The following is a 22,898-nucleotide window of genomic DNA, read 5'->3' as shown; positions in this document are numbered from 1 at the left end:
TATAATTCTCAAAACAGCTTGGTACTGGCACAGGAACAGGCCTGAAGACCAATGGAATAGAACTGAGGACCCAGATATTAAACCACAGACCTATGGCCACCTAATCTTTGACAAGGGAGCCAAAAAAATAGAATGGAAGAAAGACAGCCTCTTCAACAAGGTGTGCTGGCAGAACTGGTTAAGCACCTGCAGAAAACTAAAGCTGGATCCTTCTTTGTCACCTTGCACTAGAATTAACTCCAAATGGATCAAAGACCTGGAGGTAAAAGCTGACACACTGAAAACTCTACAGGAAGGAATAGGAGATACACTAGGTCTCCTTGGCACAGGTCGAAACTTTCTTAATAAGGACCAAGAATCACAACAAATCAGAGAAAGGCTTGATAAGTGGGACTGCATTAAACTGCAGAGCTTTTGTATGGCAAAGGACATAGCTAGTAAACTAATCAGGAAGCCTACAGAGTGGGAGAAGATCTTCACCAACCAAACAACGGACAAAGGCCTCATATCTAAAATATCTCAACAACCCAAAAAATTGAATCACTCCAAAACTAACCTCCAAAGTAACAACCATCCCATTAAAAGATGGGGCAAAGACTTAAAGAGAGTCTTCTCTGAAGAAGAAACAAAAATGGCCTGTAGACACATGAAGAAATGCTCAACATCTCTGGTCATAAAAGAAATGCAAATCAAAACAAGTCTAAGATTCTCCCTCACTCCAGCTGGAATGGCCAGGATCAGGAAAAAGAATAACAACAGATGCTGGAGGGGATGTGACCAGGAGGGATCATTACTACACTGTTGGTGGGAGTGCACACTCGTTCAAACACTATGGAAAGCAGTGTGGCTGTGCCTCAAAAGGCTAAACATAGAACTCCCCTATGACCCAGCAATTCCACTACTTGGCATTTACCCAACCACCCAGAAACAAGGACATACTAAACCCACTAGCACAACCATGTTCATTGCAGCACTATTCACCATAGCAAAGATATGGAACCAACCTAGATGTCCCTCAGTTGATGAGTGGATCAACAAGTTGTGGTATTTGCACAGAATGGAATTCTATGCTGCTGTCAGAAAGAATGACATCGCCCCATTTGTTAGGAAATGGAAAGACTTAAAAAAAATCGTATTAAGTGAAGTAAGCCAGACTCAAAGGAACTTAGGCTCAATGGTTTCCCTCATTCGTCATAATCAGTAGAAACCTTGGGCTCTACTAGCAGAGATTTGCAATAGAGCAAAATCTTGATACATAGGACATATAATGTGAAGCTAATTGAATGGACCTCCAGGATAGTGAAACAAAAGCCATATAATGTATGATTGTTGTCCTTAATGTATTATGTTGTCTCTCATATCCTTTGCTGTCCCTTGATTATCTCATATTGGTATAGTATCTCACTTTGTTATCTGATTTATTGATTTTATTTGTGTTTGGATATTTGAAATTTGATAGGGAAGGGGGGAAAACCAAGATGGGTGGTGGATGTGGGGGGAGGAGGGAAATAGGTACCAAGACATGTGAAAGGGTATCAATGTATGTGAATTAATGCACCTTCTATCTGGCAAATATCATGTAACCCTTTTACTAATTACAATAAAAAAAAGAAAAAAATTATGCACTATGATCAAACAGGATTCATCAGAATAATGCAAAACTGGTTCCATACACAAGAGTTAGAAAATATAATTCACATCAACAGGAGCATGTAAAAGAATCACCTGATTATCTAAATAGATGCAAAAAAAGCTATTTAATAAGATACAACATGAGTTCATGCTAAAATCTCTGGAGAAACTGGGAATCCATGGAGCATTCGTCAGTAAAATAATGGATGTGTATGACGTACACACTGCTAGCATTAAATTAATGGCAAGAAAACTAAAGCCCACTCCCTCCACACATCTTTAATGTACTATTCGAATTCCTAGCTAGAGCAATAAGGCAAGATGCTTATATAAAGGGTATCCAAATAGTGAAAGAGGAAGTGAAACTTTCTTCTTTGCAGATGACATGCTTCTATATTTAAAGAATCCTATACATTTCACTCACAATTTGCTTGAGCTGATTTGAAACTTGAGCAGGTAGCAGTGTATAAATTAACCCTCAAAAATGAACTGCTTTCTTCCTTTCCAGAAATAAGAGACAAGACAGGAAAACAGAAATGCAACTGTGTTTGCAATAACCCCAAAGAAAATAAAGCACTTAGGAATTAATGTAACTAAGAATTTAAAATACCTTTATGATGAACATTTAAAAAAACTGAAAAAGTAAATTAAAGCAGAACTGAAGAAGTGGGAAAACCTCCAATGTTCTGGGATTGGAAGAATTAACATCATGAAAATGGCAATCCTGCCAAAGACTATCTACAAATTCACTGCAATACCCATCAGTACTCCAATGTCATTCTTTACAGAAATAGAAGAGGCAATTCAAAATTTCATATGGAGTATTAAATGACCCTGTGTACAGTGTTACAATATTTCAACTTGTTATCTGATATATTTTATATATGCTAAATTGGTTATTTGAAATTGGATAGGGAAGGGGGGACATCAAGATGAGTGGGGGGGGTGGACATGGAGACCATGACATGAGAAAGGATATCAACATTTGTGAAGAAATGTACCTTCTATCTGGTGAAAATAATGTAACCCTTCTACTAATTAAAATAAAAAAAATATATGGAAAAAAAGTCCCTGTCTAGCACAAATAATCCTTAGCAGAAAGAACAGCCTTGGAGGAAAATCATTATAAATGTTTAGACCCTATTATTGAGCTAGAGTAAGCAAAACAGCTTTGTATTAAATATGAATAGGACTGAGGACTAATTTAATAGAACTGAAGACCCAGAAGGCAACCCCACGTAATCTTTGTTAAAGGAGCCAAAAAATAGAACGCAAAAAATACAGCCTCTTCAACAAGGGGTTTTGACAGAATTGATTAATCACATGCAGAAAATTAATGTTGGATCATTGTATGTCACCCTGCATCCGGATTAATCCCAGATGGATAAACGTCTTGAGGTAAATCAGGTACTCTGAAAACTTTACAAGAAGGAATAGGAGAGACAATAAGTCTCCTTGACACAGGTCAAACTTTCTTAATAATGACCCAGAAGTACAACAATCTAGCATCCTAACATCAGATCACTTTCCTATGTGCTGGTTCTCTTTATAATTTAGTAGGTTTTAATTGTCAGCAGAAATTCAAACATATATGGAATACTTTACATTTGGAGATCTGCATCATGAAATGTTTATCCTCCAGAGTCTTCATGGAAACACTGTTAAGTGATTTTCATTTTGTTTCCTCTTAAAAATATAATTAGTGCGTAACCATATTCTGAAAATGAGTTGAATTATGTTGACTAAAGCGATGTAAATATTCAACTTCAATGTCCTGTTTCACACTTTTTTATGTGTCCAATCACAACCAAGGAACACGGTTAACTATTTTGTTTGGGTAGAGTTGATCCCTTCCTTAGTTATTCAATAAATACCATTAGATAGTTGGATCAATGATAATAGATATAGATATATAATAATATGTAAAGATTATATGTATACATTCGAATTAAAAAAATCTTCTAATTATGGAAAACAGAATTCTCCCTTTAGATCTTATAGTGTGACTATCAGGAGTTCAGTATAATTTAGGTCCAAGTGTATATCTATTTTTCTTTTACCATATATTGTGTTTACTTATAGCTTTATATACATATTTTAGATAGAAAAAATTAAGGAAACAATGCAACCAATATATCTGTGGGTCTGGCTTACTTCAGAAAATATTTTTCCACATCTTTTCATTTCCTTTTCAATGGTGCAGAATCTTATGGATGTAGAGAATTTTAATATCTCCTTTCTTGATCCTTTTTTCATTTGTGGGACTTTATTCTGAGTCCTGGAAGCAATGCTAGCCGCTGAGAAATTCTTAGCCACCATGTTGACTTCAGCTCTATATGCCCCCCAACTGTGCACACCAAAACCAACAAATGTGGTGATTATTTCCTCACAGACCTTTTTTCTCTATGAATACACTCCACACCTTGGAAACTGTAACCAGGCATCTCAGGATACCCTAAGTTGTGAATGATCCTTGTTTTTCTAGTACTCATGTATTAAAAAGCTAAAAACTAAAGCATTACAATATGGATAACAAAAAAGGATACATTTTGTTTAGGCAGTAACTTCAAAGAGCTCACAAAATAAAAGCAAGAATTGACAAATGGATTACATCAGACTCTTTAGTACAACAAGTAAACAGTTAGTAGATTGAATATGTGGTTTCAGGAACATCATTGCTTCCTTAGTCAATAGTAAATGGATGCATGTGTGGAGGCATCTGTATGTGGAATTCTTATTGAAACCTCCTTGAATCAACTACCAACGTTCTGTAGCTGTTTTGGGCAATGGGTGTGCAAATTGACCACCTGAGCATGATGCACTAATATCTGTGGTTGACAACTTACTAGCGTAGAATTTTTTCTACCCATTTCACTACATACCTAAAATGGGATACTCTGATGCAATCCAGCTGAATCATCCAAAATGGCTTTCATGCAAATAGTTTCTGGACACAGACATTAACCAAATACATCAAAGATACCCTCCTCCATGGGAGTCACTCTCTGGTGTCTTGGAGGAAATCAGAGCACCTGGGATAGTGAAGGACAATGTGCCAACATGTTTTCCAACTCGTGTTTTTCTCCTGCATGCAGGGCCACAAATGCAGAGCCCCAGGGAAGTTGATTACTCATTCTTCCTGGGAATCACTATAGGTTTACACATCTACTTCTACAGCATACATCTCTGTCAATAAAAAGACACATATGTACATGTACAGAGATTTATGAATACTCATACCAGACCAAGTGGACCCCACTTCCAGCCAGAATTTCAGCTGGGCAGATGCTTCAGAGGTGTACCATTTGATTCCCATACTCATTCTTCTTCAGCTTCCTCTCTCTGTCAGTTATTGGCTGGCACTAGATGCTTTTCTACAATGAAGCAGCAAGCACAGATGGATGGAGATGTGATGATTGATGCGGTTTTTGTTCTCTACACTTTGGGAACAGATCGCAGAAACAGTGATGATTCTGGAGATGAACAGTACAATCTGTAAGTGACTCAACATTTCATTTTCATTTGCGGATTTGTTTTGGGGATGGGCATGGCTGATGGAATTCTATGTTCACACATGAATGCTCTCTGTATCCTCTACCGTCACCTCCTATCCCTCTGCAAGAGAAACACCTTAGTTTCATTATTTTATCTTGAATCTACCTTTAAGTGATTTTCTGCCTTTTTGTAGAAGAGAATAGTTAGTTTCCTTTTGTGTATCATCTTTCCAGGACAGTAAGCTCTTCATAATTTTTACTTGTTTTATCTCCTTTTTGTTTTTGTAGAAACTCCTTTTTTGTTTTTTTTGTTCTTTTTTATTGTATTTAATAAAAGGGTAACATGATATTTGCCAGATAGAAGGTGCATTAATTCACATACATTGATACCCTTCCAAATGTCTTGGTCCCATTAACCTCCCCCCCACCCCCTCTTGGTTTTCCCCCCTTCCCTCTCCAATTTCAAGTAACCAAATACAAATGTATCCAATACATCAGATAACAAAGTGAGATATTGTGTCAATATGAGATAACAAAGGAACAGCAAAAGAGATGAGATAACATATGACATTAAGGACAGCAATCATTCATTATATGGCTTTTGTTTCAATATCTTAGAGGTCCATTCAATTAGCTTCATACTATATGGCCTTATGTATCAAGTTTTTGCTCTATTGCAAATCTCTGCTGGTCGAGCCCAAGGTTTCTAGAGGTTATGATGAATGAGGGAAACCACTGAGCCTAAGTTCCTTTGAGTCTGGCTTACTTCACTTAATGTGATTTTTTCTAAGTCTTTCCATTTCCTAACAAATGGGGCGATGTTGTTTTTTCTGACAGCAGCATAGAATTCCATTGTGTAGAAATACCACATCTTGTGGATCCATTCATCAACTGAGGGACATCTAGGTTGGGTCCATATCCTTGCTATGGTGAATAATGCTGCAATGAACATTGATGTGCTAGTGGATTGAGTATGCCCTAGTTTCTGGATGGTTGGGTAAGTGCCAAGTAGTGGAATTGCTGGGTCATAGGGAAGCTCTATGTTTAGCCTTTTGAGGCACTGCCATACTGCTTTCCATAGTGGTTGAACGAGTTTGCACTCCCACCAACAGTGTGGTAGTGATCCCTCCTGGCCACATCCCCTCCAGCATCTATTGTTATTAGATTTCCTGATCCTGGCCATTCTAACTGGAGTGAGGTGGAATCTTAGAGTTGTTTTGATTTGCATTTCTTTTATGACCAGAGATGTTGAGCATTTGTTCATGTGTCTATAGGCCATTTTTGTTTCTTCTTCAGAGAAGACTCTCTTTAAGTCTTTTGCCCATTTTTTTAATTGGATGGCTGTTACTTTGGAGATTTGTTTTGGAGTGATTTAATTTTTTGAGCTGTTGATATATTTTAGATATGAGGCCTTTGTCCGTTGTGTGGTTGGTGAAGATCTTCACCCACTGTGTAGGCTTCCTAACTAATTAACTAGCTATGTCATTTGCCATACAAAAGCTCTGCAGTTTAATGCAGTCCCACTTATCCAGCCTTTCTCTGAGTTGTTGTGATTCTTGGTCCTTATTAAGAAAGTTTCGACCTGTGCCAAGGTGGCCTAGTGTATCTCCTATTCCTTCTTGTAAAGTTTTCAGTGTGTCAGCTCTTACCTCGAGGTCTTTGATCCATTTGGAGATAATTCTACTGCAGGGTGACAAAGAAGGATCCAACTTTAATTTTCTGCAGGTGCTTAACCAGTTCTGCCAGCAAAACTTGTTGAAGAGGCTATCTTTCTTCCATTCTATCTTTCTGGCTCCCTTGTCAAAGATTAGGTGGCCATAGGTCTGTTGTTTAATATCTAGGTCCTCAGTTCTATTCCATTGGTCTTCAGGTCTGTTCTTGTGCCAGTACCAAGCTGTTTTTACATTTATTGCTCTGTAATATAGTCTAAAGTTTGGTATTGAAATTCCTCCTGTGCTGTTCTTTCTGCTAAGAAGTGTTTTTGCTATATGGGGTCTTTTATTATTCCATATGAAATTTTGGATTGCCTCTTCTATTTCTTTAAAGAATGACATTGGGATATTGATGGGTATTGCGTTGAATTTGTAGGTAGCCCTTGGCAAGATTGTCGTTTTCACGAGGTTGATTCTTCCAATCCAGGTGCATGGGAGGTTTTTCCATTTTCTTAGTTCTGCTTTAATTTCCTTTTTAAGGGTTTTAAAGTTTTCATCAAAAAGGTCCTTTACATTCTTAGATAAGCTAATTCCTAGGTACTTTATTTTCTTTGAGGCTATTGAAAAAGGAGTTGCGATCCTGATTGTTGCCTCCTTACTCTCACTGTTGGCTTAGAGGAAGGCAGTTGATTTTTGAGGGTTAATTTTATAGCCTGCTACCCTTCCAAAGTTTTGAATCAGCTCAAGGAGCTTGGGAGTAGAGTCTATAGGATTCTTTAAATACAGAATCATGTCTTCGCAAAGAGGGATAGTTTTATTTCCTCTTTACCTACTTGGATCCCCTTTATGCTTGCTTCTTGCCTTATTGCATTGGCTAGGCATTCTAGTACTATGTTAAAGAGTAGTGGAGAGAGTGGGCATCCTTGTCTCTTTCCTGATTTTAGAGGTAATGGCTTTAGCTTTTCGCCATTAAGTATAATACTAGCTGTGGATTTGTCATACACAGCCTTTATTATACTGAGGAATGTTCCTTGGATTCCTAGTTTCTCCAGAGCTTTTAACATAAAGGGGTGTTGGATCTTGTCAAATTCCTTTACCGCATCTATTGAGACAATCATGTGATTTTTGTCCCTGTTCCTGTTGATGTGTTGAATTATGTTAATTGATTTGCGTATGTTGAAGCAGCTTTGCCTCCCTGTGATGAATCCTGTTTGATCATACTGTATAATTTTTTTGATAAGTTGTTGTAGACGGTTGGCCAGTATTTTGTTGAGAAGTTTTGCTATGAGTGCCCAAGGTTTCTAATGATTATGAAAAATGAGGGAAACCTTTGAACCTATGTTCCTTTTAGTCTGGCTTCTTCACTTAATATGATTTTTTCTAAGTCTTTCCATTTCCTTACAAATGGGTTTGAGGTCGTTATACTGGCTTCATAGAATGAGTTTGGTAAGGAACCTTCATTTTCCATTTCGTTGAAGAGCTTGAGGAGTATTCGTGTGAGTTCTGCTTTGAAGACTTTATAGAATTCAGCAGTGAATCCATCTGGCCCTGGACTTTTCTTAGGTGGAAGGACTCTTATTGCCATTTCTATTTCAGTGCTTGAAATAGGCCTGTTTAGTTGTGTCAGTTCTTCTTGGTTCAGTGTGGGTATGATAATATTGGCTAGGAATTCATCCATTTCTTCTAGATTCTCAAATTTGTTGGCGTAAGGTTTGAGAAGTATTCCCTCATGATACTCTGGCAACAAACTAGGCCAAAGCAATTGGAACCTGAGAGGTGGTGCTGGCGGCGCCATCTTTCTTACTGGCAAAGGATTTCCCAGAGATCTCTTAGCCGGAAATCCGGTCCCCAGAGCTGCCGAAGTCCATCCTCCGTGCCAGCCACAAGCCTAGTAAACAAAACCCGCCCACCAATCTTTCAGCTTCCTTTTCCCAAACAAACAATCGGATGGAAAATACCTCATAGCCAGATCACAAGAGAAAAAGACTTTCTGAACTGTTTGGATCCTGAATTTAGTGGAGACACAAGTTTCCTATCCTGCCATCCTGCCCTGATCCCAACCCCCACCCAAAGTAACCTGAAGACCTTTTTTTCTTCTTTTATTTTAATTCTTTCTCTTTTTTTGTTCTTTGTCTTTGTTTGGGTTTTTTTTTTTCTTCCACCCCATCTTTCAATTGCATTTATAGGTTTTCTTATTTTATCTTTACCATCCCACCTACACTGTTTTTTTCTTCTCTTTTCTCTCCCACATCCCTCTGTCACTGTGGTCGTTCCTGGAAACATAGTGACATCTCTGGGTACAGTCTGAATACAAATGATATCTATATTGATACAGTCATCTGCTTTTTAATCTCCTGGTCTCAATCCTAGTATTTCTTAAGAGCTCACAATAGTGAGGAACCTCCCCCCACCATTTTCTTTCTCTTTTTAGTTTTTTTTGTTCTTGTTCTTTTTGCTTTTTTGTTTTTATTTTTATTGCTCTGTTTTTTGTTTTGTATGTTTTTTTCGTTGTTCTTGTTTTGTGCTTGTTGTCTTAATTTCCTGTTTTTTCTTCTTTATTTTTAAAATTTTCCATCATTGAAATCTCCTATATCTACCTCCCTCTTTTTTAGATATATTCTTCTAATTACCCTTCTTACTTTTATAAGTTTTAGCTAATCCTTTCCAAATTTTGTACTCAAATACGCTACCTGCTAAACAACTTAGGTCAGATATCCTTACACTATATCTTTTCTTCATTACTATAATAATCTTACACTCCTACGTTATTCCTATTGTACCTCCCCTGATCTCTCTTATACTATTTTTCTATCTCTGGTCCTCTGATCATCTTTCAACCCGTATAATGCATGGATCTACACTTGATGGCTGTTGAGCAATACTGTATATTTAGGTGTTCAATGATACTCTAGGTCCAGAGGGACTTAAATACAATAGAGATTGGAGTGAGAGGCTTATTTTATTGGTCATAAATCGGTGACCAGTGATTGTATTAGTCTGGTCTGCAAGTGTACAAAAAGAGTGATGATACCAATCCAAAACTGTGAACATCTAGTGTCTGCCAGCTAAAGAGGTCGAGGTTGTTCTATGTTTAGCCTTTTGAGGCACTGTCACACTGCTTTATATAGTGGTTGAAAGAATTTGCACTCCCACCAACAGTGTAGTAGTGATCCCTCCTGGCCAAATCCCCTCCAGCATCTGTTGTCATTCGTTTTCCTGATCTTGGCCATTCTAGCTGGAGTGAGGTGGAATCTTAGAGTTGTTTTGATTTGCATTTCTTTTATAACCAGAGATGTTGAGCATTTCTTCATGTGTCTATAGGCCATTTTTGTTTCTTCTTCAGAGAGGACTCTCTCTAAGTCTTTGGCCCATTTTTAATGGGATGGTTGTTACTTTGGAGGTTAGTTTTGGAGTGATTCAATTTTTTGAGTTGTTGATATATTTTAGATATGAGGCCTTTGTCCGTTGTTTGGTTGGTGAAGATCTTCTCCCACTCTGTAGGCTTCCTGATTAGGTTACTAGCTATGTGCTTTGCCATACAAAAGCTCTGCAGCTTAATGCAGTCCCATTTATCCAGCGTTTCTCTGATTTGTTGTGATTCTTGGTCTTTATTAAGAAAGTTTCGACCTGTGCCAAGGAGGCCTAGTGTATCTCCTATTACTTCCTGTAGAGTTTTCAGTGTGTCAGCTTTTACCTCCAGGTCTTTGATCCATTTGGAGTTAATTCTAGTGCAAGGTGACAAAGAAGGATCCAGCTTTAGTTTTCTGCAGGTGCTTAACCAGTTCTGCCAGCACAACTTGTTGAAGAGGCTGTCTTTCTTCCATTCTATTTTTTTGGCTCCCTTGTCAAAGATCAGGTGGCCATAGGTCTGTGGTTTAATATCTGGGTCCTCAGTTCTATTCCATTGGTCTTCAGGCCTGTTCCTGTGCCAGTACCAAGCTGTTTTGAGAATTATAGCTCTGTAATAGAGTGTAAAGTTTGGAATTGAAATTCCTCCAGTGCTGTTCTTTCTGCTAAGAAGTGTTTTTGCTATACGGGGTCTTTTATTATTCCATATGAAATTTTGGATTGCCTCTTCTATTTCTTTAAAGAATGACATTGGGATGTTGATGGGTATTGAATTGAATTTGTAGATAGCTCTTGGCAAGATTGTCATTTTCACAATGTTGATTCTTCCAATCCAGGAGCATGGGAGGTTTTTCCATTTCCTTAGTTCTGCTTTAATTTCCTTTTTTAGGGTTTTAAAGTTTTCATCAAAAAGGTCCCCTATGACCCAGCAATTCCACTACTTGGCATTTACCCAACCACCCAGAAACAAGAACATACTAAACCCACTAGCACAACAATGGTCATTGCAGCACTATTCACCATAGCAAAGATATGGAACCCACCTAGATGTCCCTCAGTTGATGAGTGGATCAACAAGTTGTGGTATTTGTACACAATGGAATTCTATTCTGCTGTCAGAAAGAATGACATCGCCCCATTTGTTAGGAAATGGAAAGACTTAGAAAAAATCGTATTAAGTGAAGTAAGCCAGACTCAAAGGAACTTAGGCTCAATGGTTTCCCTCATTCATCATAATCAGTAGAAACCTTGGGCTCTACTAGCAGAGATTTGCAATAGAGCAAACTCTTGATACATAAGGACATATAATGTGAAGCTAATTGAAAGGACCTCCAGGATAGTGAAACAAAAGCTATATAATGAATGATTGTTGTCCTTAATGTACTATGTTGTCTCTCATCTCCTTTGCTGTCCCTTGGTTATCTCATATTGGTATAATATCTCACTTTGTTATCTGATATATTGAACTTATTTGTATTTGGATATTTGAAATTTGATAGGGAAGGGGGGAAAACCAAGACGGGTGGGTGGTATGGGGGGGGAGGGAAACGGGTACCAAGACATGTGAAAGGGTATCAATGTATGTGAATTAATGCACCTTCTATCTGGCAAATATCACGTAACCCTTTTACTAATTACAATAAAAAAATAAAAAATAAAAAAAGAGGTCGAGGTTGGTTATATCTGAAAAACTATAATTGTGTTAAGTATTAATCGTGCTCCCATTTTCAAATGGGCAGAACAAGAAACTCAAGAAAAATGTCAAATCAAGGAATAACATTCCCCACCCAATATAAACAGACAATGGAACAGTCACTGGCAAACCTAGAAGAGAGTCTTCCAAGTGCTATATAAATGCAATTGATAAACATCTTTAATGAAAAATGTGAAAATATAAAGAAAGAGATAAGGGAGGAAGCCATAGCTAAACAAGAAGAAACCATTAACAAGGTGATAAGTGAAAAAGGAGAAGCCATAAAGGAGGCCATAATAAAGGTTTTTCAAAGAAAAATGGATGAGTTCATAGAAAACACAAACAAAAAGGTGACCGAACTCCAGCAAATGTCCAAAGAGAATAAAGGTACTGAGCTAACCACTCAAATGGAAATCAAGGAGCTAAAGAAATCCTTACATGATCTAAAAGAAGGATGCAAGGCATCAAAAATGAGCAATTAGAAGCAAGGGAGACGAAGAATAAATTAGATAGCTTTGATAGCAGGTTAGACAATGCAGAAGAGAGAATTTCTGGGGCTGAAGATAATTTAGATGTTTTAGAGAAAGAACAGAAAATGAGTCAATCCAAATCTAGGAAATACGAGAGAGCGCTTCAGGAGGTCCAAGATACAATTAGGAAGCCTAATTTAAAGCTAATTGGTATTGAGGAGGGTCTGGAGAAAGAGGTCAATGGTATTGGAAATATACTTCAGGGAATCATCTCAGAGAATTTCCCAAATATCCAGAACGGCAGACCCATCCAGATACAAGAAGCTTTTAGAACCCCAAACAGACCTCACCAGAAAAGAACATCCCACCGCCACATCGTAATCCGAACTGGATCAATAGAAACCAAAAAAGGATCCTAAAGGCAGCCAGGGAAAAGGGTTCAGTAACCTATAAAGGAAAACCAATCAGAATCACCCCAGATTTCTCAGCAGAGACCATGAAAGCAAGAAGTGTCTGGAAGCATATATGCCATGCCCTTAAGTCAAACAACTACCAACCAAGAATACTGTACCTAGCTAGGCTCTCATTCATAACTGAGGGAACAATAAAAACATTCCATTCCAGGGAAAAGCTGCAACAATATGTAGCAACAAAACCAACACTATAGAGAACACTCAAAGAGATTCTATACATAGAAAACCAAAATAACTGCAATATAGGGAAAGAAATGGCAGCTAAACAGAATATCATCTAAGTACCACAAGAACTGTCAAGACACAGGCCCTAATAAAAACTTTTAAAAATGGTAGGAACTAATAAATATCTCTCAATCCTAACGCTCAATATCAATGGACTTAACTCCCCAATTAAACAGCATAGACTGTCTAGCTGAATCAAAAAGCAAGATCCATCATTCTGCTGTCTTCAAGAGACACATCTTACCCCAAAAAACAAAGAACTTTTGAAAGTGAGAGATTGGAATAAACTCTATCAAGCTAACGGCCCTCATAAACAGCCTGGAGTTGCCATCCTCATATCAGATAAAATAGACTTCAAACTAAAATTAGTGAGAAAATTCAAAGAAGGTTACTACATACTAGTAAAGGGATCTTTCTTCCAGGAAGACGTAACGATCATAAATATCAACACACCCAATTCCAGAGCTCCAAACTTCATCAAGCAAACTTTACATTCACTGAAACCATACATAGATCGAAACACAGTGATTGTTGGTGACTTTAACACACCACTCTCACCTGTGGACAGATAAACAAGGCAAAAACTCAATGGAGAAATCTTAGATTTGAACAACTATATAGACCAACTAGATCTAACAAACATCTGCAGAATATTCCACCCAACAAAAACAGAAGATATGTTTTTTTCAGCAGCACATGGAACATTTTCCAAAATAGACCACATCTTAGGCCATAAAACAAGCCTGCACAGATTCAGAAACACTGAAATTATTCCCTGCACGCTCTCAGACCATAAAGGCATCAAATTGGAACTGAACACACATCTCCACCAACGAAAACCCTATAACTCCTGGAGATTAACAACACATTGTTGAATCACCAATGGGTCATCGAAGAGATCAGAACAGAAATCCAACAGTTTATGAAATTTCACAATAAGGAGCACACAAAATACCAGCTCCTTTGGGACACGGCAAAGGCAGGACTCAGAGGAAAATTTATAGCTCTGAGTGCCTACAACAACAAGTTGGAAAAATCGCAAACCAACAAGTTAATGTTTCACCTTAAGCTCCAGGAAAAAGAGCAACAAACCAACCCGAACCCCAGTAGAAGAAAGCAAATTATTGAAATCAAAGCAATATTAAATGACTTGGAATCCAAAAAAACTATAGAAAGAATTAACAAAACAAGGAGTTGGTTCTTTGAAAGAATTAACAAAATTAACAAACCCTTAGCAAACCTTACCAAAAAAAGAAGAGAGTATTTCTAAATAAGCAAAATCCTTTTTTTCTTGATACTTCATTTTCAAACCATCTGCTTTATTGTTTTAATTTAGATTTTATTATGAAGGTGAAATAAAGGGAGTTTAAAATTATGTAAGTCAAGTAAGGAATGCCTTTTTTTGAACTGAGTCACTCTTCCCTCATTTTCTCCCACACTTTGATCTCCTAACTCCACTCTATTCCCCATATCAAACTGTAAAGTTCACTTCGAATACAGTGTCTCATATCACTGATTTGGCGCATCCTTTGACCTACTCTTTCTGCTTGATTATTTCATTACTTTTAATAACTTGAAGATTGTTACTTCTAGTTTTTTGAGATTGTGTGTAAATTCTTCAGTTCAGTGTCTGTTCTCTTACTTTCTGTTATTTTTATTTTATTTTAAATTTTTAAATTTTTATTGTACATGAAGAACAGAGTACTTACATAACTCAGATAATGAATATATTTCTTGTTGATCAGTGTAAATCCCTCCTTTATTTTCTGTTTTAACCATTCAGACTTGTCTCCATACCAAGTTGTACAGTATGTTTCCACCATACTATCTAATGTCTGCTGAGTTGGTTCACCCTTTGTCCTGCCCTTTCTGGGTTTCACATTCTCGTCGACCACCCGGTAATCAGGCGAGACGCCGAGGATCCAGTGGCACAGCGCTGGCCCAGAGCCCAGAGGGCCAAAGGGGTGGCCCCCAGGCCCCGGCGCTAGCCCCACAACAGACCTAGACCGACCGACCGACCGACCGACCGACCGACCGACCCACCCACAGACCGACAGACCGAAGGAACCACGCACCCACCGAGTGAGCCGCTCAAAGACCAAAGCAAACGTGAACAAGGATGAAAAGAGCAGATCCTACCGCTCTCACACTCAGAGGCGCTATCCAAGCTCCCAATGCAGTCAGTGTCGATGCCTCCGAGAGACCCGAGAGGCGGACCAGCGCTGCTGATAACTTGTGAGAGGGGGGCAGGGCTCAAGGGGTGAAGACCCTGCCCAACAGAGGTTCCTAAGGAGTTCCAAAAATAAATTGTAGGAGGATGCCCCAGTACCATGACATACCCTCCCTCAGCTCTCTTTAGGAAACACAAGGTAGGATGGCTGTTCCCAGCGAGCTTGGCCACGTTGCGTGGTTAAGTCATAAAGTACGAGATGGAGAGAAATGAGTTGGGGGAGGGGGGAGGAAAAAAGCCGGTTTGGGGAGGGGTGTCTCAAGTCTCAACATCCTAGCTACTGAGGAGGCTGAGGTCTGAGGACTGCAGTTCAACGCCAGCCTGGCAACTACAGGACCTGAGACTCGCAGCTCCAAAGAATCATTAGAAAAATGGGAAATTGGGCTGTGGCTCCAGGGGTAGGGCAGTAGCCATGAGCTGAAGAGTTCAGGGACGGGGCCCAGAGTTCAATCCCCGTAACACCACAAAGCAAGCTAGGAAGCAAAGAAACCAGACAAGAAAGAGGCTCTAAAAGGGAAGAAAAGAAAGAGCCTTTTGGCCATGGGGTCAAACCTCACTTTCACTGAAAATTCCCTTGAAATGGCCAGTGCAGAAAGAAGTGGTCAGAAGCATTTGCCTGAAAAAGGAATTGAAAGGTGTGGCTGCTGCTGCTGCTGCAAGGTCAATTCCAGCACCTATTGATATGCAAATCAAGTTGCCTGGCCAGGGGCGTGGTTGCAAGCCCTTCCGGGGGCTCCGCCCCCCTCAGCATAAATAAGAGCGCTGGTCCGCCTCTCGGGCCTCTCGGAGGAAGGGCCACCCCAGCGAGACCGTCTGCGTTGGGAGCTTGGATAGCGCCTCTGAGTGTGAGAGTGGTAGGATCTGCTCTTTTCATCCTTGTTCACGTTTGCTTTGGTCTTTGAGCGGCTCACTCGGTGGGTGCGTGGTTCCTTCGGTCTGTCGGTCTGTGGGTCGGTCGGTCGGTCTCGGTCTGTTGTGGGGCTAGCGCCGGGGCCTGGGGGCCACCCCTGCGGCCCTCTGGGCTCTGGGCTAGCGCTGTGCCACTGGAGCCGCGGCGCCGCGCCTGATTACCGTGTGGTCGATCGGAGGGAGGAGAGAAGGGGGCCAGGCGCGCTTTCCTGTGCGGGCAGGCCGGGAAGCGGCACCTTCAGATCCCAGGCCCCCGGAGTAGCCAAGATCAGCGGTGCGAGCTGGCGACGCCCGGCTCCCCGCTTTCAAGGATGGACGGCGCGGCTCTGCAAGCCTTCCAGAAGGAGCTGAGCTGCGCCGTCTGCTAAATACCTTCCTAGACCCAGTCACCATAGACTGCGGCCACAGTTTCTGTCGACCTTGTCTCTGCCTGTCCTGGCACGAAAGGCAGACCCCCCCAGGAACGTGCCCTGCCTGCCGCGAACCCACCCAGCAGGGAGACCTCAGGTCTGACGTCCTTCTGAAGAGCCTGGCGGCCCTTGCCAGAAAAGCCAGCCTCTGGCGATTCCTGAGCTCGGAGGAACACAAGTGTGGCCCACACAAGGAGACAAGGCACATCTTCTGCCAGGTCGGCAAGGACCTGCTCTGTGCGCAGTGCTCCCGCTCTCAGGAGCACGAGTCTCACAACCACCAGCCCGTGGAAACGGCTGCTGAAGAGCAGCGGGAGGCCATTTGCAAGCTGATGTCCACCATCTGGAACAAGGTACAAGAAAACCAGAGGGACATCCACAAGAACAGGAGACTCATCGTCCAGTGGGTTCGCTATGTGAACCTCTACCGAGGGACCACCAAGGAGGTTTTTGCCATGCTGGACCGGGAACGCCACGAGGAGGAAAAGCAGCATTCGGACAGACTTCTCAGCCAAGGAAGACAGGTTTTAGGGCAACTCAGCCAAATGGAGACCCAGATGATTCAGAAGAGGCGCCAGCTCAGAGAAACCTACCAGGAGCTCATCCAGACGTACCAGAAGCCAGACCTGGAACTTCTCAGGTCTGTCGACGTGACACTGGAGAGTGGCAAGGAAGTGCTGGCCCTCATGCCTGGCCCTGTGAGGCCACAGCTCCGTGCTCTTCCAGTCCCTGGAGTACTGGAGACACTCAACAGGTACCGAGTGGGCATTTCCTTGCGAGAGGCTGCCCACAATCAAGGTGAGCCGCCCGCTCCTCCGCGAGAGGTTGGAGCCGCCCGTGGAGACACGCTTGGGAATCCTGCTGAACACTCCATCGACTCGACCGCCTTCGGGGCCCAGGTCTTCAGCTCGGGGAAACATTACTGGGAGCTCAGTGCCAAAGGTTCTTCCACCTGGGCTGTAGGAGTCTGCAGGGACTCGGCGGTGGGGAGAGACCTCCCCATGGATGAATCTCAGGACCTCTTTCTTCTCTTAGCTATGAAATCCAACACCTACGACAGTCTGTTCACTACTTCTCCACTTGTGTCTCACTACATGGAGATGCCTCTGGACCTGGTTGGGGTCTTCCTTGACCTGGACGGTGGGACTGTGAGCTTTTGGAATATTGCCAAGAGGTCCCTTATCTGGAGATACCCCATGGCACTCTGCAATTTCCGGTCAGGCCCGTTTTTCACAGGGGCAACCCATTGCAGTGAGTGGAGGGCCTTTCCAGGTGTTGGGAACTCCGCACCCGAGAACCCGGCTCACAAGTTGTCGCCGTGCCAACTCAACCAACCGGTAAGCCAGGGGCTCTCTGGCCTGTCGTCTCAGCTATGGGGAAAGGGTGAACCGGAAGGTCAAAGTCCACAAGAGACCATGCCAAAACAAAGAGCCTCTTCCCGGAACAAAAGCGCAAACAAAGCAACAACAGAGCAACAACACACCCCACCCACCCCAAATGAAACCAAAACCCAAGGAGTGAACGACTCCTCCCCGCAAAACCCTACACAGAAAAACAGGAACACCAAAGGAAAGAAAAAAAAAACAGTGAAAACCGTAACCACCACCAAAAGAAACCAACAAATATGCGAGGAAAGACAGGCTCCGGTCGTTTGGCCCAGTGCAACGGAGTGCTTGCCTAGCTGGATCCCATTCCTTGGGACCACCTTCCAGGACAAAGCTGACTGAGATCCTCCTGTTCACGCTTTCCACATAGCTGAGAGGATCCTAGTGCCCTGAGGGCCCTAGCGCTCCTGGCTTCCCTGTCTGTTGAGTTGGGATGCTGATAACTTGTGAGAGGGGGGCAGGGCTCAAGGGGTGAAGACCCTGCCCAACAGAGGTTCCTAAGGAGTTCCAAAAATAAACTGTAGGAGGATGCCCCAGTACCATGACATACCCTCCCTCAGCTCTCTTTAGGAAACACAAGGTAGGATGGCTGTTCCCAGCGAGCTTGGCCACGTTGCGTGGTTAAGTCATAAAGTACGAGATGGAGAGAAATGAGTTGGGGGAGGAGGGAGGAAAAAAGTCGGTTTGGGGAGGGGTGTCTCAAGTCTCAACATCCTAGCTACTGAGGAGGCTGAGGTCTGAGGACTGCAGTTCAACGCCAGCCTGGCAACTACAGGACCTGAGACTCGCAGCTCCAAAGAATCATTAGAAAAATGGGAAGTTGGGCTGTGGCTCCAGGGGTAGGGCAGTAGCCATGAGCTGAAGAGTTCAGGGACGGGGCCCAGAGTTCAATCCCCGTAACACCACAAAGCAAGCTAGGAAGCAAAGAAACCAGACAAGAAAGAGGCCCTAAAAGGGAAGAAAAGAAAGAGCCTTTTGGCCATGGGGTCAAACCTCACTTTCACTGAAAATTCCCTTGAAAAGGCCAGTGCAGAAAGAAGTGGTCAGAAGCATTTGCCTGAAAAAGGAATTGAAAGGTGTGGCTGCTGCTGCTGCTGCAAGGTCAATTCCAGCACCTATTGACATGCAAATCAAGTTGCCTGGCCCAGGAGCGTGGTTGCAAGCCCTTCCGGGGGCTCCGCCCCCCTCAGCATAAATAAGAGCGCTGGTCCGCCTCTCGGGCCTCTCGGAGGAAGGGCCACCCCAGCGAGACCGTCTGCGTTGGGAGCTTGGATAGCGCCTCTGAGTGTGAGAGCGGTAGGATCTGCTCTTTTCATCCTTGTTCACGTTTGCTTTGGTCTTTGAGCGGCTCACTCGGTGGGTGCGTGGTTCCTTCGGTCTGTCGGTCTGTGGGTCGGTCGGTCGGTCTCGGTCTGTTGTGGGGCTAGCGCCGGGGCCTGGGGGCCACCCCTGCGGCCCTCTGGGCTCTGGGCTAGCGCTGTGCCACTGGAGCCGCGGCGCCGCGCCTGATTACCGTGTGGTCGATCGGAGGGAGGAGAGAAGGGGGCCAGGCGCGCTTTCCTGTGCGGGCAGGCCGGGAAGCGGCACCTTCAGATCCCAGGCCCCCGGAGTAGCCAAGATCAGCGGTGCGAGCCGGCGACGCCCGGCTCCCCGCTTTCAAGGATGGACGGCGCGGCTCTGCAAGCTTTCCAGAAGGAGCTGAGCTGCGCCGTCTGCTAAATACCTTCCTAGACCCAGTCACCATAGACTGCGGCCACAGTTTCTGTCGACCTTGTCTCTGCCTGTCCTGGCACGAAAGGCAGACCCCCCCAGGAACGTGCCCTGCCTGCCGCGAACCCACCCAGCAGGGAGACCTCAGGTCTGACGTCCTTCTGAAGAGCCTGGCGGCCCTTGCCAGAAAAGCCAGCCTCTGGCGATTCCTGAGCTCGGAGGAACACAAGTGTGGCCCACACAAGGAGACAAGGCACATCTTCTGCCAGGTCGGCAAGGACCTGCTCTGTGCGCAGTGCTCCCGCTCTCAGGAGCACGAGTCTCACAACCACCAGCCCGTGGAAACGGCTGCTGAAGAGCAGCGGGAGGCCATTTGCAAGCTGATGTCCACCATCTGGAACAAGGTACAAGAAAACCAGAGGAACATCCACAAGAACAGGAGACTCATCGTCCAGTGGGTTCGCTATGTGAACCTCTACCGAGGGACCACCAAGGAGGTTTTTGCCATGCTGGACCGGGAACGCCACGAGGAGGAAAAGCAGCATTCGGACAGACTTCTCAGCCAAGGAAGACAGGTTTTAGGGCAACTCAGCCAAATGGAGACCCAGATGATTCAGAAGAGGCGCCAGCTCAGAGAAACCTACCAGGAGCTCATCCAGACGTACCAGAAGCCAGACCTGGAACTTCTCAGGTCTGTCGACGTGACACTGGAGAGTGGCAAGGAAGTGCTGGCCCTCATGCCTGGCCCTGTGAGGCCACAGCTCCGTGCTCTTCCAGTCCCTGGAGTACTGGAGACACTCAACAGGTACCAAGTGGGCATTTCCTTGCGAGAGGCTGCCCACAATCAAGGTGAGCCGCCCGCTCCTCCGCGAGAGGTTGGAGCCGCCCGTGGAGACACGCTTGGGAATCCTGCTGAACACTCCATCGACTCGACTGCCTTCGGGGCCCAGGGCTTCAGCTCGGGGAAACATTACTGGGAGCTCAGTGCCAAAGGTTCTTCCACCTGGGCTGTAGGAGTCTGCAGGGACTCGGCGGTGGGGAGAGACCTCCCCATGGATGAATCTCAGGACCTCTTTCTTCTCTTAGCTATGAAATCCAACACCTACGACAGTCTGTTCACTACTTCTCCACTTGTGTCTCACTACATGGAGATGCCTCTGGACCTGGTTGGGGTCTTCCTTGACCTGGACGGTGGGACTGTGAGCTTTTGGAATGTCGCCAAGAGTTCCCTTATCTGGAGATACTCCAATGGCACTCTGCAATTTCCGGTCAGGCCCGTTTTTCACAGGGGCAACCCATTGCAGTGAGTGGAGGGCCTTTCCAGGTGTTGGGAACTCCGCACCCGAGAACCCGGCTCACAAGTTGTCGCCGTGCCAACTCAACCAACCGGTAAGCCAGGGGCTCTCTGGCCTGTCGTCTCAGCTATGGGGAAAGGGTGAACCGGAAGGTCAAAGTCCACAAGAGACCATGCCAAAACAAAGAGCCTCTTCCCGGAACAAAAGCGCAAACAAAGCAACAACAGAGCAACAACACACCCCACCCACCCCAAATGAAACCAAAACCCAAGGAGTGAACGACTCCTCCCCGCAAAACCCTACACAGAAAAACAGGAACACCAAAGGAAAGAAAAAAAAAACAGTGAAAACCGTAACCACCACCAAAAGAAACCAACAAATATGCGAGGAAAGACAGGCTCCGGTCGTTTGGCCCAGTGCAACGGAGTGCTTGCCTAGCTGGATCCCATTCCTTGGGACCACCTTCCAGGACAAAGCTGACTGAGATCCTCCTGTTCACGCTTTCCACATAGCTGAGAGGATCCTAGTGCCCTGAGGGCCCTAGCGCTCCTGGCTTCCCTGTCTGTTGAGTTGGGATGCTGATAACTTGTGAGAGGGGGGCAGGGCTCAAGGGGTGAAGACCCTGCCCAACAGAGGTTCCTAAGGAGTTCCAAAAATAAACTGTAGGAGGATGCCCCAGTACCATGACATACCCTCCCTCAGCTCTCTTTAGGAAACACAAGGTAGGATGGCTGTTCCCAGCGAGCTTGGCCACGTTGCGTGGTTAAGTCATAAAGTACGAGATGGAGAGAAATGAGTTGGGGGAGGAGGGAGGAAAAAAGTCGGTTTGGGGAGAGGTGTCTCAAGTCTCAACATCCTAGCTACTGAGGAGGCTGAGGTCTGAGGACTGCAGTTCAACGCCAGCCTGGCAACTACAGGACCTGAGACTCGCAGCTCCAAAGAATCATTAGAAAAATGGGAAGTTGGGCTGTGGCTCCAGGGGTAGGGCAGTAGCCATGAGCTGAAGAGTTCAGGGACGGGGCCCAGAGTTCAAGCCCCGTAACACCACAAAGCAAGCTAGGAAGCAAAGAAACCAGACAAGAAAGAGGCCCTAAAAGGGAAGAAAAGAAAGAGCCTTTTGGCCATGGGGTCAAACCTCACTTTCACTGAAAATTCCCTTGAAAAGGCCAGTGCAGAAAGAAGTGGTCAGAAGCATTTGCCTGAAAAAGGAATTGAAAGGTGTGGCTGCTGCTGCTGCTGCAAGGTCAATTCCAGCACCTATTGATATGCAAATCAAGTTGCCTGGCCCAGGGGCGTGGTTGCAAGCCCTTCCGGGGGCTCCGCCCCCCTCAGCATAAATAAGAGCGCTGGTCCGCCTCTCGGGCCTCTCGGAGGAAGGGCCACCCCAGCGAGACCGTCTGCGTTGGGAGCTTGGATAGCGCCTCTGAGTGTGAGAGTGGTAGGATCTGCTCTTTTCATCCTTGTTCACGTTTGCTTTGGTCTTTGAGCGGCTCACTCGGTGGGTGCGTGGTTCCTTCGGTCTGTCGGTCTGTGGGTCGGTCGGTCGGTCGGTCGGTCGGTCGGTCGGTCTCGGTCTGTTGTGGGGCTAGCGCCGGGGCGTGGGGGCCACCCCTGCGGCCCTCTGGGCTCTGGGCTAGCGCTGTGCCACTGGAGCCGCGGCGCTGCTCCTGATTACCGGGTGGTTGATCGGAGGGAGGAGAGAAGGGGGCCAGGCGCCTATATCTATGACGAATGTTGATTCAGAACTTCTCAACAAAATACTGGCCAACCATCTTCAACAAGTCATCAAAAAATTATGCACTATAGTTGGGGAAGGAAGATGGCGCCGAGACAATAGGGACGCTGCCTAGCTTTCTCTGACAAAAAGAGAGAACCAGGGAGTCCCACGAGCCAACTATCTAAAGAAATCCACAACAACAAACTCAAAAAGCAACGAAGAAGGACTCAAACCGGAAAAAGAATCCAGATAAAA

At 44.1% G+C, this 22,898-nt stretch overlaps 1 pseudogene; it reads left to right on the top strand.

The window, feature by feature from the left end:
- Nucleotides 1–5,011: 5,011 nt before the first annotated feature.
- Nucleotides 5,012–22,898, top strand: part of LOC150040093 (vomeronasal type-2 receptor 116-like) — a 61,876-nt pseudogene continuing 43,989 nt past the window's right edge.

Source organism: Megascapheus bottae, unplaced genomic scaffold (assembly GCF_031878675.1).
Source record: "Megascapheus bottae isolate mThoBot1 unplaced genomic scaffold, mThoBot2.hap1 HAP1_SCAFFOLD_48, whole genome shotgun sequence".
In the NCBI taxonomy this organism is placed as follows: domain Eukaryota; kingdom Metazoa; phylum Chordata; class Mammalia; order Rodentia; family Geomyidae; genus Megascapheus; species Megascapheus bottae.
The sequence above is the reverse complement of the archived record's forward strand: the minus strand, read 5'-3'. Positions and strand labels throughout refer to the sequence as shown.